The sequence below is a fragment of the Vanessa tameamea genome, chromosome 24 (assembly GCF_037043105.1).
Source record: "Vanessa tameamea isolate UH-Manoa-2023 chromosome 24, ilVanTame1 primary haplotype, whole genome shotgun sequence".
Taxonomy (NCBI): Eukaryota; Metazoa; Arthropoda; class Insecta; order Lepidoptera; family Nymphalidae; genus Vanessa; species Vanessa tameamea.
The window spans coordinates 7,896,225-7,913,301 of NC_087332.1; positions in this window are offsets into that span (position 1 = coordinate 7,896,225).

The window sequence follows — 17,077 nt, forward strand, 5'->3', positions numbered from 1 at the left end:
CACCAGAACAATGCTTGCCGGGCGCTGTCCCTGACCTCTGTCTTAACCGTAACAAGCTTACAACATATACTTACTCAATAGTTCGAACCAATGTTCGAAAAAAAACAATAATATAATTACATATATATAATTCCTACTTCGTTACGGAAGAAAATATTTTTGACTGAAAAATTAATCGATGATGCTCGTATATACTTACATTCCCAAGATATCTGGTCAATTTATGGCTTAGATATACTGAATTGATATTAAAGACAAAATATTGTGCGTGAAAAATCTTTTCCATTTGTATACGGAACACCCGAGGTTAAATCCGAATCGATATGCATCAATGTTATAAGCTTTCTCGATCAGCCAACCGATATAATCTCGATTCGAATCGATTAATTTTTTTTTATCAACATGTTTAAAAGCAATATTCGTTACACGAGAAACTTCAACACGATGTGACCAAATTATTGTTGTTGTCGTGTTAATAATATTAAGTGAAGGTATTCATGAGCCGCGATGGCCCAGTGGTTAGAACTTATGAACCTTAATAATAAACCAGATTGCAGGTTTTTTTAAAAGAGATTGGCAAATTGACAACCGGGTGGTAAGTAAACTCCACCGAAATGTTTATATCAATTCAAAATATGAATCTGTACGTAACAGCATTGTATTAAAAGTAAAGCCACCGCCTGTTCGAAATATAGATTCTAGCAAGCAGAGCCGGCAAAAATATCTGTAATTACTCTTTACACCGCCCAAAGGCGCCGTACAAAATGACAAACTTCCAACATCACCAATATCACCAACCTTGGGAACCAAGTTGGTATATCTCTTCAATAGCAACAATACTTAGTTTTACTGATTATTGGTAGAATGTGTGATGAATGAGTGGCTAATAATCAAAGAGAAGAAGACTACATTTTTCTGAAATTCCGCCACGTACCAATCCGAATTGAAGCAGCACGGACGCTCCAAATCTTCTACTTAAGAGGAGTCTTAGTCCAGCCGCTGGACGTATTGTTTGTTTTTATTTCAATATTCGTGTGTTTGAAAACCAGTGAGAGACACGGGCCCGTCTCATATCAGTGAAACAGTGTTAAGAGCTGAAACGATCGAAATATTTGTCTCTTATTCCAAGCGATGAATCTATTCCAGTATAGAAACCTTATCGTCCCACTGATGGCAGGAGGGCTGGTTCATTTTTTGTCCAGAGGATCGGAATTGCGATTCAACGGGGAAATGCTTGTATTATTGTCACCATTCCACGCGGTCATAATTTGTGCAAGATTTTTATTTTTTATTTGTATGTAGATGAGGCTAAATCTAAATAAGAAAAATATAATTAATAATTATAAAGCGAATGCAACACAGTATATAAGTTGTAAAATATTTTAGCGCCAAATCGTCAAGTATAGCTCAAGGAACATGACATTTTATTACAAGACTTGCTAGTCTGTGTATATACCGATGAGCTCGGACTACAGCGCACAAGCTCGCAGCACAGTTTTGAGGTTACAGATTCGAGTCGGATCATACCGCTACGAACAGCCTGTGTTTTCAGAAACTTCCTAAAATGCATCAGTGCTAGTTCGCGTATGTCCAAATACTACGCACCGTGTAAAGCCGTCTTTAATTTACCTATGGTTGACGATAAATTGTCAGTACGATAATGTTTTCTTTTTTTTTTACAGTTCCAGGCCATGCCATAAGCCGTTGAGCCGTTATTATAAATAAAAATTAAAATATATAATTATCCTTAAAGATACAGACAGTTCAATTGACATGTTCATATTTACAATATTAATATCGATTTGTAAATAATAAAAATGACCAAAGATAATCACAGGTCGTTCTGAATTATTCACATAAAAAGATTTTTTTTACGACCCGAAAATATCGTAAATGCTTTAATAATGCTCATTTGCCGAGATAAAATTTAATAAAATCGTAAAAGATAGGCACTGTTCACACTACGTTTTCCACAATGCGTTTTATAGAGGATGTCTTATTCAAATTTTAATGAGAAAATAGTTTGTCTTTGATGCCCAAATGTATTGGATTCTAATAAAATGTGTGTTTATAAAATGTATAATAATAAAAGTAAATTGTCGTTGTCATACTGTCGTTAAGTTATTATAGCTTGAAGTAAACGAGGAGATGACTTGTTTGTAAGCCAATTTATGTTTTATTGTTTCGCGTTATTGCTTGAGGAAACATATACAATTACAATATATCATCTACAATTATTATGTGACATTTGATGGGCGCAGAAGAGTATTAAGTTACTTGCCGGTTCTTCTGGCTGAATCTACACCCTGAAACGGTTGTAGATTTATATTTAAATTAACCTTGGAAATTGATTAATACAACATAACATCGCCAACGTTGGTGGCGCAGTAAATATTTTTTATAGTGCCAAAGTCTATAAGAGGTGGTGACCACTTACCACCAAGTGATCATTTGTCCGTTCACCTAGCTAATTTAAATAATAAAAAAGTAAAATAATTTAGAATAAACGCAAGCGTTTGACGTGAATGCGGGTACACCCTAAATATAAAAATACGTGTCAGTTATTACTTTGATAATCTGTGACATTATTCGGATCGAGGTTTACGGCAAATTCATTAATGTTTATTGCGATTAAAAATAAAGATATAAAAATGTGAGAGAAGGATTTTTTTTTATTTTTATCATTTTAGTTTGTCGTTATTGTTCTTTACGTGTTAAACTAATTTAAATAATATCCTTTTAAGTCATAAAACTACTTTTTGTATATTTTTTTAAATTGGATTTTTTTATGATACAGAATATCGAAACGAAATACAATATTTTTTTATTGGAAGTTATAATAATTTTTAGATTTTTTAAAACTGAATAGTGTTGTCAATTTATATAAATATTAACAGATTATTACGCAATGTTTTTTTTTTTACAAATATTATACTGGGAAAGACTTAATTATTACAGCCTAATATTAACACTGTTAATATTAATACTGGTATTTTTTTCATGGATGCAGTGTTAAAACAATAATAATATTTTAGCTTGATAATTATAATCCTTTCATATATTCCTAATAATTTTGCGAGCAGATTTATACACTATTTTAGTGTACAGTTATACACAACTATTTGCTCAAGAGGTTCTAATGTTTTTTTTTTAAATTCTACAATTATTATTCATCATTATATTTATATATTATATAGATTATATTATATAGATGATAAAAGGAGTGCGGTTAGTATTTGTTGATTTCGAAAGGGTTTAAATTCTCTAATTATAATTGTAGGTATTTAGTATGTAGTTTTATGTAAATTGATTTATGGAAATGAATAACTACTGCGTTTTAAACCGGTTCTTCTCTGAATAATTGACATTACAATTTACAAACTTGTTGTAAAATTATTTAGTATTAAATCTTGTAAAATGAATTTAGAAACTATGTGTATGAAGTGCACCAATAATCGTAAAGAGAAGCCGTGGTTTTAATACTTACGTACAATTCTAATTTGATCATACACACAAAAATTCGACGTTTAATTTATTAAGTGTGTATTAAAAAAAATGTACACGGTACAAATAAGTCGTTACCTTTATACGAAATTTGATCTCCCTATCTGCATCCCGATCTTCTCTTTCTCACTCGTTGGTGACGCGTTTCCCATCTCCTTCCCACCAGCAGCCAATGTTCATTCACACCTGCACATTATTCTGTTTATTTGTTTGAGGTTTAAACTGTCGTTTTATTTTAGTACCTCGTTACAGACTCGACGTGTAAAAGATTCTATATGAAAATTACCGATATTGAAATACTAATGATTGGCTGTATGGTATCGTCCGTGTTCATTTTTTTTTTGAGCTGTCAAAATTATGTCATTAGTTTTAGGTTATATATTGCAATACCTTTGCCAAAAAGGAGGTTTAAAGTTTTAATGTATTTATTATTTTTAAGAAATATACATATATTCTTTTAACAAATAAAATAACATTTAAATAAAATACGGAACAATTTAAAAATATAAATTAACAGTTAAAAAAAATCACAATAATATAATATACGAATAAAAAAGTTTCATATTAAATTGGACTGATATTTTTTAAGGCTGTTCAAATAATTTTCACTTGCTTATTTATTAACCCGAACCGTCTTTACATCTCGTTAGCGCCCGCTTATAAATTTGTCTGTCTGTACGTCTGGACCATTACTGACTTAGGTTGTGTATACAATTATATATAACTTATGTCAAAGTGTTTTATAAGGATTGTTTAAAATCATTACTTAATTTAGTCACAGTGTTACTAGTTATTTTAATGATTATAATGAAATTGCTTATCGATGATTCAAGTTTTATTTATAAATGTCAATTTTTTTTTTTTTTAATTTAATACTATAGACGTAATTCGTAGGGCTTTATGGAAGCCTCTCTGCATAGGTAATGTTCATTTATAATATATTGTGTTACGGTCCGAAGGACGAGATGAGCCAGTGTAACTGTAGGCACAAGGTACATCAAATCTTAGTTACCAATGTTGGGTGCGCATTGACGATTTAAGGGTTGGTAATATTTCTTATATTGACGGTTTTGTTGCTCTTAATGCACGGGATGAAACTTTGCACAGATTGGAACCATTCACGTGCTCCGTCTAATAAGAAAAAGTATTTTATCATTTGAGCTATAATTTTTTTTGTCATGTAACATAAACTCTAAAAAATTAAGTCGTTGCCAACCTTGCTGAGCTGAATTTTTTTTCTCATGATTTTTTTTTCTCAACATAGAAAAGGTAATAAATTATTTATATATCCACATGTTAATTGTCTGTCTGTCACAATAATATGGAACCAATTACTTCAATGATAAATAATTGAACAAATTACTTAAAATAATTGTAAAAAAAAAGTGAAATATTAAAGCACACAGCTAACCTTTTGAGTTTAACCGAACGATAACGGTAGCCCCGTTACCATCCGTTTGTATTTTTTTTAATACTTAATTCTGTATAGTTCAATCATTATTATACTTATATGGTTTTTTATCATCTTTTTTTTTTTAATTAATATTAATAACTAAAGGCTACGATCTTAATCGTTTAAAAAAACACTCAAAAAAAAAAAAAAATTTATTCTTATCGCTTAAAATATTATATGTGTGGTTAAGGATTTATATATTTCTAACCACTGGGTCACCTCGGCTCTTAGAATTCCGGGTCATGTGGGAATTATGGGAAAACCACTGTGAAGGCCGTCGTCGGCACGGATCGGAGAGGCTGCAGAATCGTATCGGTATACTGGTAGCTCAGCGAAACTTTCTCCAGCAGGACACTCCATACCTAATCCAATGGAAAGGCAATCCGTCACGACCGAAGAGAGTTCTTGCACAGAACATGCTATTCGAGGCACAAGAGCCGAGATGGACCAGTGCATCTTAACCGATGATTTGTGTTTATAATTCATCTCGTGCTCGGCGGTGAAGGAAAACATCGCGAGGAAACCTGCATGTGTCTAATTTCAACGCAATTCTGTCACATGTGTATCCACCAAACCGCATTGGAGCAGCGTGGTGGAGTATGCCCCAAAACTTCTTCTCAAAGGGACAGGAGACCTTAACCCAGCAGTGGGAAATTTACAGCTAGTTAATGTACGTTATGAGTGTCCAAGTTTCGTGCTGTTCCAGAAAAACCATAGATTTTTTTATTTGCCCAACCCGAGTCGTGAACCCTGGACCTCTGTGCAGCCTAACAAGAAACCACCTGTGATTTTATGGCTCTTGTTCGACTTACATTAAATTATAAGTTTTATTTATTAACAGTAAAAACAAATTGAAATTTATGTTGAATTCGTATCGGTAACAATGTTTATAGTAACTCATAGCAACTTTTCACTCAGTAACTTACACCGAGCATCACGTTGGTAACCCGACTCTTGTTTAACGTAAGCGTCGCTCCGTATCATCGAGGTTCCGTATAATTAAATATATATATATTTTATTATTTAAATGTTGGCACCTATTTATGATTATTAACATAATATATATTATAATAAAAAGTAATAAATAAAAATATTACATTTAATTTGTGTTTGTTTCAAAGTTACCGAATGCATTGGATTTGAAATCGTTTACATAAAATTAAGCTCTATATATAAAATTTTAGACTTAATTTACGTTGAAGATAATTATTCGATTATGCGAGAAGCAGAGGCAGTTACTTATGCCTATAGTTACACTGGCTCACTCACCCAAACCGGAATACAACAATAATGTGTACATACTGTTAAATGTTATGTTTTATGTTATTGTTGTGTTATATGGTTAATATTTCTTACAGCGCCTTTGTCTATGGGCGATGGTGACCACTTACCATCAGGTGGCCCATAAGCTCGTCCGCCAACCAATGCCATAAAAAAAAAAATAATACTGTTTTTTGTTAGAATATCTGATGAGTGGTTGGCACAACTAACAGCACCATCTAGCGGCGAGTCACAATAAAGTGGATAGCATAAAAGTTGGTTGCCTGGAAGAGATCCTCATCTCATCTGAAATCGGAACACAGTAATACTAGAACTTACTGTTTGGCAGTACAATACAGAATAAGTGGGTGGTAACTACCGAGACGGATTGTACATCCCTACAACCGAGTCATACCTATGAATATAATATGAGCGACTGTTCCGTGTACAATATTTTATACGTAGTTAGACGTTGCGGTTTTCCAAGCAACAGTAGATCTGGAAATAGGATCAATACACACACATATATACGTATACGCCCATATATCACTGCTACTGATAGGTTAAACTAAGTGATTATATGTTAACTAAAAATAAGACTATTTTTTCCAATCAATTCAAAGCCAGTCTTGAATTCGATCGCCTATAGCTGTTAAGATAATGTAAATATCTTACTGCTGGTCTAAAGCCTCGGTCCTTCCGGAAAATGTATCCAAGCGTTTCGTTATCATCCACCACGCTCTTCCGTATAAATTTATACGTATTTATAAAAACAGTATATTTTATAAAGAATGGTAAAACGCTTGCAATATCAATTATTAAAATAAATGAATCAAATCAAATCAAATCAAAATTTATTTTATTCAAGTAGGCTTTTACAAGCACTCTTGAATGATCATTTAACAAACTATTTAAAATAAAGCTACCACCGCACCGGAATGTAGATTCTACCGAGAAGAACCGGCAAGAAACTCAGTAGTTACTCTTTTTCAACATCTAAAAATACAGTCATGTTAGTTGTTATTATTATTTATTACGAATAATAATTATAAAGGATTTTCTTATCGTCACATTGAACTCCAAATCTATTCTTTATCTCGTACCGATCAGTACGCTCATATGTATGTTTGGACGTGTGTTCCGATGAAGACGTTAACTTTTTTTTAGTTCAGAGGGCACGATCCGATTTCATTACTAGTTGCTTGTTTTGATACCTTCTTTTCCAATGACTTTAATTGATATATCGAAACAGTTCCTCTAATATATATACTACCTGCTTAACGCGTAATAGAACCTAAAACCAAAAATATATCCATAAAGAAATGCTAAACCTCGTTGACCTTGACAGATAAATATGACGCGGGGTAACCTCACACCCCCTGTTCCCTGGTCTTTGCTACGGTAAACGTCACAGTTTCGTTCAGCACAACGTCTCGTCCCGTTCTGATCTTTTAAGTGACAGAAGTTTTGCTTTTAATTTGCAAGTATCGATTACGAAAAATATATATCGTAGCAGTTATCAATAAAATATTAATCTAACGCTTATGGCTCCTTTTAAATGGTATACACTCCCTGAGCCTATTTGGTATCTATCAAATAGTTTATTTTTGTTATCTAGCAGACTTTTAGAAGGTTCTAGATGGTTCTAGGCGAACTCCGTTGGTTATTGATATTCCTCCTTCAAGAATCCATTTCATTAATCCTTTCAATGTTCGATAGCAGGTATTGCATTCCAGGCTCATCTGAGATAGTTGTTTAGGCGAGTTCCCCCTTAGTTATTCAGTCTGCAGAATTATTTCACGACCATAGATATAATTCTAGGTTATATTTCTAACTGCTTCGATAGTCTTGTTGCTTGATATAAGGCTACCGATCTCGAGGTTCTGGTTTCAAACCCAGGTCGGGCCGATAAACAGTTATTGGGTTTTCGGTTTTTTGGCTGTCGAAAAATTCTCAGTAACAGCTGGTCTGGTCTGGTCTGAGTCTGGTCGTTGGGCCGATGCCTGAACTCTTTGTGGTCGTATCGGATTTGCCGTCCCATCAGATTATAAGAGTGACGGAATAGAGAGTACAGTACTGCCTACATGGCTGGTCTCCCTTGAGTTTAGAGCCGTGGCCGAAATCGGTCAGGAATACATCATAAGCGTCATATTTATTTCCTGGACCAGAGTGATAAATATAATTAACTTTCAATTGGTTTACATTTTTTTCTACCTAATTTTGGGTGTAGTCTACTAAGTGTCGTACCATTTTAGAATCCTAACAGACTAAAGGCACCGTCTTTTAATTCACTTACCAAAAGAGCGTAGTACATTTTTTTACATAAAGATGGATGATGTAATCTTTTTTGCGTAACGGTTGCCCAATAAAATGCTGTTTTTCTAAAACTGAGGCGTTTTTGTATCGATTTTAGATTAAAATTTATAAAACTGTTATTCAGGGATCCGTTACACAAAAAAATCAAAACATGGTCAAGATTCGTGGTCACAAAGCTGAAAAGACTGTCACAGGATGTCAATTTCTCGATTTTTTTTAAAAAGCCAATGTTCTTTTAAATTATTTCTAAATATTTTTTTCTTATTTTTCTGATAACCCCCATCAATTGACCTATCGTCCATTGCCGGCTTGACGTTGATTTCGGTGACATATACTGTATATTACAGACGAATATCTGCCACTTTGTAAATTAATCGTTATATTATCTTTTTAAACTGGCAACACGAATATTGATAGATATTCGTCATGGCGGGAAAATTGATTCATGGATATATACATTTCATTGTACATCGGGTAAAACATTTATAAAATTATTATAAAATAATAAGAAAACCTAAGAAATATAGTTTTATTCAGTAGTTAAGACTAAGAAGAATATTTATATTAATAAACATAATTCAAGTAGCCTCTTATGAACACTTTGATTAGTCATTTTACAAGATCAATTAAAATAAATCTACCACCGGTTCGAAATGTGAATTATACCGAAATGACCAATTGGAAACTTAGTAGTCTTTTCCGGCAATTAAATTACACAGATAATTAAATGCAGTTGAATAAGTATTTTACTTTAGTTGAGTAGCTGTGTATGCTATCTGTCAAAGATTTAATCTGTGGGAAATACGTTTTATTTATCCAAGCGTTGCGTCGTTGCGACTTCTTGACATTTATATTAAGTTTAACAATATAATATATTACTTATATTATAAATGCGAAAGTAACTCTTATCTGTTACACTTTTACGGCTAAACTGCTGAACCGAATTTGATGAAATTTGCTACGAAGGCAGCTCGAACACAAAGAAGGACATAGGTTATTATGTACCTAACATATGAAGACTAGCGCTTTAAATACGAGCGAAGACGCGGGCGACAACCAGTTTTTTTTATTTATAAAAAACATACAAAAAACACGTTCTTAAAATTTAGCTTTTCGTTTTTATTTACATTTGAATTTTTTATTAAATAAATCTGTTCTTTTTTTTATTTGTTTTATTCTTTAGTGTTATAAAAAGCATCAAATTGTTTTTAATAAAGATTTTTCCACCGACTCTGGTGGTAACTAAATTTATATATATGGGTGCGTTCATATAAAAAACCAAAGGTTTATCATAAACAGGCGAATAATATTGATTTGATTTTTTCTTCTAATATTCTTATTAAATTATAAAAAATATATATATACAACCTCTTCGGAATACTTGCATAGTTTTTAATATTACAACAAGAAATTTAAATTAAAGAAAAAGGAACACATTCGAATTCCCAATCGAAACCAAAGTTCCCACATTAACATAATCGAGGCCCGAGTGTTAGATTGAGTTATCAGACGAACATTCCTTTAACACGCTAGTATATTACACACTCATCTATTTGTTACTGAACTTTTTATTTATCGGGTTTTGTTTAACTGTCAGTTGATGTTTGATGTCTGTAGTCTGAAGGAATTACAGTGATTACAGACTTAAGCCTCCTCCTTTCCTCCTTCTTTTTATCGATTTACCAATTTATCGGAGAAGAGAGTGAATAAATTATGAGATTATTTTTACCAATGAATGTTAACAACATATTTGTTGTCAACTTTTTCTTTTTTTTTTCTTTTTGCTGTCTTAACTCTTAGTCTCACACACACTACGGCATATTTTAAAGTCGGACTTCACTCACACTAATGCTTATAATATTTTAATGAGGAAGGGAGCGCCTTCAATGGATAGATAGATCTATATTTAATTGTGTGATTCTTTTAGATCCACGTATCAAAATCACGTATTAAGAAATTATTAAAGTCAAAGTCGCTTATATCTTTCTGACATTTGACGCTCGTGTTCCGTGGTGAGTTTCGAGTTTCTTCTTACAGAATACGTCTATTGACAAGTCAAATGTTAGTTAGTTTATATATAAATATTGAGTTATTGTAACTACGGTTAAAAGAGAAATAACAACACGGATTGGCGATGTATCGGGCGGTGAATTCTTCATACAGTACCAATGTCATTGGGCGGCGGTGACCACTTACCATCAGGTGGTCCGTTTATCAGTCTGCCTTTCTACTATCTATAAAAAAAATTTTATTAAAAGTTCAAGTATTCCGTCGTCGACAAAATGTATTGCTTCGCTTTTTATAATTAATTAGCTAACTAAAATACCTAATTCAATGACATTTACGGGAAACTGTCACTTTTTATAGTATTTGGCATTTGGCACCTCTCTCGTGATACCAGTTTCGAGGACTGGTAGAAACGTACTAATTACATCGAGTGACAGACAGTCGCGTACTAATTACAACAAAAACAATTGCAAGGTATTTTTTATTAATCGCCGTGTATTTTTAAATTAATTTCCGTTTGTATATTTTTTACTTGGGTAATTAAAATTATTTTGTAGACGGTATTTAATGGTATGGTAAATTTATGTCTGAAGGTGTTGGGAACTGACTAAATAAGGAAGGGGGAATCAGGACGATACGAAGATGAAAAAAATGAAAGATAACTAAATTAAAATAAAATAATGTAGTATTGACTAGTATTTATTTATTTGTTTGATGTAACAGTCCATGTACGTACATTATTTATAGAATATCTATCTAAATCAAATAATATTACTAGCACAAAACGGAACGAAACAAAACAAAAATATATTTATCTTGAGCCACTCATTTGGAGCGAAGTTATTTTCGCTACTTTGTATTAAATAACAATCATTAAGATAATTTAAAGTTATTAAAACTCATGTGAATTAAAATATTGCATACAGCAGATAGATAGAGAGCAGAGAGAGGGGAAGGTCACCGAAAGCTGGTCAATGGTTGTGGTGAGGTATAACGCGTTTTCCTCACGTGACGATACTGCCACTTCAATCTACTGCGTTCCAGAAAACTCGTGAAATGCTCAAATTCAATTTCTATATAAATATCTTCATTCAAAATTTCCACCACAAATTTGTGTCAAATGGTCATAAATCTCTGGAGATATAAATAACATCAATATTGAAGAACTGGAAGTCTTGGCGCATTTTAGATGAGACATACTCCTATAGACCCTGAAATAGGTGCACTATGCAGTGGACTACGATTTCATAATTGATATAATATTAGAAACATTCAATTTAATAATAACAATAGCATATGTATTACATAAGGATTGATGGATAGATATTTACTTAGTCTTAAAAAAGAAACGAGTCAAAAGTTAACAAAGATAATTTAGACTACAGTCTAGTCATCCTAGCTAGATTATAAGAATAGCCTGTGTTAAGGTTATGTATACTTCCCAAATGCGACTAATAATTTATTATATCTTATCTAGACGTGATTTACGTGCCTATAGAATAACTTCACTGTTATTTGGATAAATTAAATACATTCTCCGATTCAATCTACTTTTTAATGCGCCTGAATGTTTTAATTTTAAAATGGCATCACGATCTCAATCTCAATATTCTTGGTTACAATTTTTCATTGGACTTGACAACGAACGAACTCGAACGAGGACAACTTCTTCGTACACGGTACGGCGCGGTATTCATTTTTATTATAAGATTCTACTTATTTTAATTATTTTGAACTCAGCCTGTTAATAAATTTAAATCACTTGTCGAAAAAGCTTTGATAAACAAGACATATTACTTAACACTAGAACTATACGATATTAATGGTAAAAAACTTAGTATTCGTTGATTTTCAGGCAAGATGTAAATAATTTTAATTGTACTTTATTGACAAATTCTGATATTAAAATACTTGATACTTGATAAATACTCGATTAATTCTGTAAATAAAATAACAACTGAGTTTCTTTTCGGTTCTCCTCAGTAGAATCTATGTTCTTTGTGGTGGTGAGTGCTTTAAATTTGATTTCATACCGTAAAATGACGTTTAAAAAGTGCTTTTATGAGCCTACTCGAATAAAGAATATTTTGATTTAATTTGATTTGATCATTGATTCGAAATATTGTGTGCCAGTTGTCTTGCTATAAAGGTGTTCTTGGCATACATTGGATTCTGGATACCTAGTCTGAACTGGGTATTATAGATGTCATGTTGGTAAGTGCCGTTTGCGCAAAATTCCCAACGCTTTTCGCCGTCGTAGGTTTTCGGATCGCAATATTTTCGTATTCCTCGATATTTAAACTTATGTTTGGAAATAAATTAAAAACAATCGAGCGAGCAGGGAATAAACCACCAGTTGTAATATATGTCCCGTTTTAAAGTCCGAGACTTGTCTAATTTATTGTTAAATGATTTTATTTATTTTAGTGGCGTACCGGTGTTCGGTTACAGCGATGCGTTGCTGTAAGAACTCACTCTGCGTTTCACTCGTGAAACCTACTCGTTCTGAATCGTCTTACGTTGATGCTATTATGATGCGCGTGTCCTTTAAAAGTTATATTTATTAAAGCCAATATCGCATAATGTGGATTTCGAGTTGGTTTATACAGAAAAAAAAATCATTCGATTCGATTTAACTGTAACAACAAGAAGGACACATTTGTATGTTATTCATTAGCTTAAGTCATCGGCCGCGGTTTCTTTTTTTTATGACATCGATAGGCGGACGAGCAAATGGGTCACCTGATGGTAAGTGGTCACCACCGCCCATAGACAATGGCGTTGTAAGGAACATTAACCATTCCTTACAACACCAATGCGCCATCAACATTGGGAACCAAGATGTTACGTGCCTTGTGCCTGTTACCACTGGCTCACTCACCCTTCAAACCGGAACACAACAATACTGCTGTTTGGCGGTAGAATATCTGATGAGTGGTTGGTACCCAGACTGGCTTGCACAAAGCCCTACCACCAAGAAGGTTTCGCTCGCATGTTATAAGTTGGCCGTCAGATAAAAACAAGAATATCTATCCTTGGATTTCAAGCTTGCTATTATTATGAGTACAGATAATGATAGACAGACAGAACTACTGCAATAAACGTGATGTGATATTGTATACACGCTGCGTTCGTTTCTATGGCGATATAATCTGTGCACAATTATATCGTGTTAGTTTATTTCAATACTTTATACGACCGCAACCAGCTCGGTTAACTATAATAAAGAGTTAAAGATACCTTTTAATTTTTTTTATACTTTAATACCTTCTTTATGACTTGCGGTACTGCGGTTGTAGCCCACAATAGTTTATGGTACGATTCCAGAAACAATAATTCAAGTGTCGGTTTTATTTGTTTGGCCGCGAATGTGCAACAGACAGACAGAGTTACTTTTGCATTTATAGTGTTACCTATAGATTTTTTATTTATATTATGATTACATTAGCAGCCTGTAAATTTCCCTCTGCTGGGCTAAGGCCTCCTCTCCCTTTGCAGAGAAAGTTTGGAGCATATTCCACCACGCTGCTCCTATGCGGGTTGGTGGAATACACATGTGGCAGAATTTCGTTGAAATTAGACACATGCAGGTTTTCCTTCACCGCAGAGCACGAGATGAATTATAAACACAAATTAAGCACATGAAAATTCAGTGGTGCCTGCCTGGGTTTGAACTCGAAATCATCGGTTAAGATGCACGCGTTCTAACCACTGGGCCATCTCGGCTCTTATATATGATTAATGAAGGGTTATATCCTCTCCATGACTTCATGACTCATAATCCGATGAGTCAGAAAACGGGACATCGTAGAAGTGGTAACTTTTTTAATTCAACATGACGATTCAACAGTGTTTTTACGAGCCTAGTTGAATAGAGAATATTTTGATTTTGATTTTGAGTCAGTCTGCGCACTATCACTTACCAAATATTCTACCGCCAAAAAGAAACTATATTGTGTTCCGGTATGAATGACAAGTAAACCGGTGTTATTACTAGGTACGTCTTAATCCAGGATGTAGGAAGTGCAAAAAATCTGAGCTCCACGCATCAGATCGCCTGCGGTCAAGCTTTGGACGATCAGTAAGGTCCCCAGAAGGTCTTTTAAATTATTTTTCTAGGGTAGGAGAGATCACCAGATAACTATTTGCATCTAAGCGCTCTTTGTACTTAAGACGAGACTGATAATTACAGTCAATTGAAAAAGAAAACTCAAAAATATTTCCTCTATTGCTATCCATGATTTTATCGTAGGATTTCGGGACTAAATCAAGTCCAACCAAGGAGGCAGCTAAGTACATTACAGTACGCACGCCGCTCTGGGTTGTCGACTTAACGGACCTGTCAGGAACACTGAGCCACAGTATATATAAGCACATTTCACACCATCAATCCGGATAACCATTAATCATGAACGTTCCTAGGAATAAATATCACGAATATCATTACTGTGGACTCTAGAAATAGTGATTGATACAATCTTTACTGTAACGTGAAAGTGAAATAGTGTATGTTTACACTATCGCTAATCTTTAAAAGTTATTTGTAGTCCATGGAACGTTCTAGATGTTGTTTGTAATCTGTGGAGCGTTCTAGACTATTTCCTCGCAATTCCAAAACAAATATTTAAAGACACATTGAATTAATTTAACATTGCTTATTTTGTTGCCTTTATGGATTATGGATGCCATTTTTGTTTAATTTTCGAATTTGTATGTAATGACAAAACCTGACAAAAAAAAATCGAAGAGTTTCTTTCGCCGGTTCTTCTCAGGTCGGGGCATTTTATGTTCCGATCTTATGGTTGATTTAAATTTGACATTTAATTGACGTGATATCATTGTTCGATATCTTGAAAAATCTACAATGAAATACAATGAATGTCAGCGCAGTGGTTATTGGAATTTTGAAAGTAAAATTAAAATGTATGTAATCGGAATCGTGTTGTTCTATAAATGGTATATTAATCGAGTACTGTTCGTATTGCAGAAAAGAACAGAGCTATTAGCAAGTCGCAAGGAATATGTAATTCAATAGTCAGTTTGTCTCGACTCTTCCGGCCATTGGACAACAGTAGATGTAACACCCACTCAACAATTGTTTCAGTACCAAACATTAATATCCAACGCTATGATTTTGTTTCAATACGAAATGTATTGAAATACCCTGTCACGCTTCGTTAAAGGATTATTTTTATATATAAATTAGCGACCCGCTGCGCCTTCACACGAGTGTAATTTTTTAATAAGGAAATTATATGATATAAACATGTTTTATACCCTATCAGGAATAACGTAACTTCATACCAGTCAACAAAAAAAATTTAGAATTCGATCATTCGTTTCGGAGATAGAGAGAATGTATGTCTTTAGTATATTAGTATTGATAAATTGAATTTCAAGTTTGAGCTACAATGGTACACAGACTATAACAAAAGAATTAGAACGACAGATCAAAGGTACCTTCAGATCGAAAAATTTGGAAGCTTTTAGAAGGTTTTCCTTTGCAAAAAAAAAATAATGATAGTAAATAATGCAACACCTTACAAGTCACTGAGCGAAGTGACAGTCGCAGGTTCGTTTCGCTTGGCCTATAGTGGATAACACAAACTTCGAGCTCAATTGAAGGGCTTAATAGATATTTAATATTAATATAATCCATAACGCACCATTGCCTATTCTGTTTAGAATATAAACGTATTACAATTAGTGTGTTCGTGGATGCTGTAATTTTGAAAACTATGATATTTTAAAGTATGAAAATAAAAAACGAAAAAAAACACATTGAGTTTTTTCCCCGGTTCTTCCCCGGTCATGTTTTCCGAATCGATATGTAAGTATAACGTTGCCATATTGAATAAAGTCATTTAAGTTAGGGTATTATTAATAAATGTCAAAATTGGAAATTATAATAATGACAATGATCTTCTACTTTATATTCTCTTGAGTACTGAAAGACCGTCGCCATTACCAGGAGAAGTCGTGTGCGCATCTCGTTCAAACTACGCACACGGCCGCGATGCCAACGATCAATCAAACAGGCCTGTTCCCTGTTCCGAAGCATTAGGTACCAAAGTATCGGGCCATCGTTTCGTGGAACTACCCGCTGGGACTGTAATTCACAGCTCACACCTCCGTGGAACTGGGCTGTTGTTGGATATACCGTTTTGATACTTGAAATGGCATTTAATTGCCATATATGAGGAGTTTGTTATGGGTGTTTGAAAAATGTTTCTATTTCGTTTTCAGTTTTTGAATTTGTTTAATAAAATATTGTTTACGTGTAAACTATGATTATCCTTACCAAAAAAAAAAAATATTACAATTATATATTTTATTCACATAGTAAGATACATTACATTTGTTTTTAATGAGATACGTTTCAATCAAACGTTACACGTATGAACACTAAAACACGCACAATGACCGAGAAGACACAAATAGAAACACGCAAGCACATCAAACTACTAAGCTCGATTGGAAAGAGCAAATAATTATACTAAAACATAAAAATCGCCTAAACACTTTAATCACGCCCAA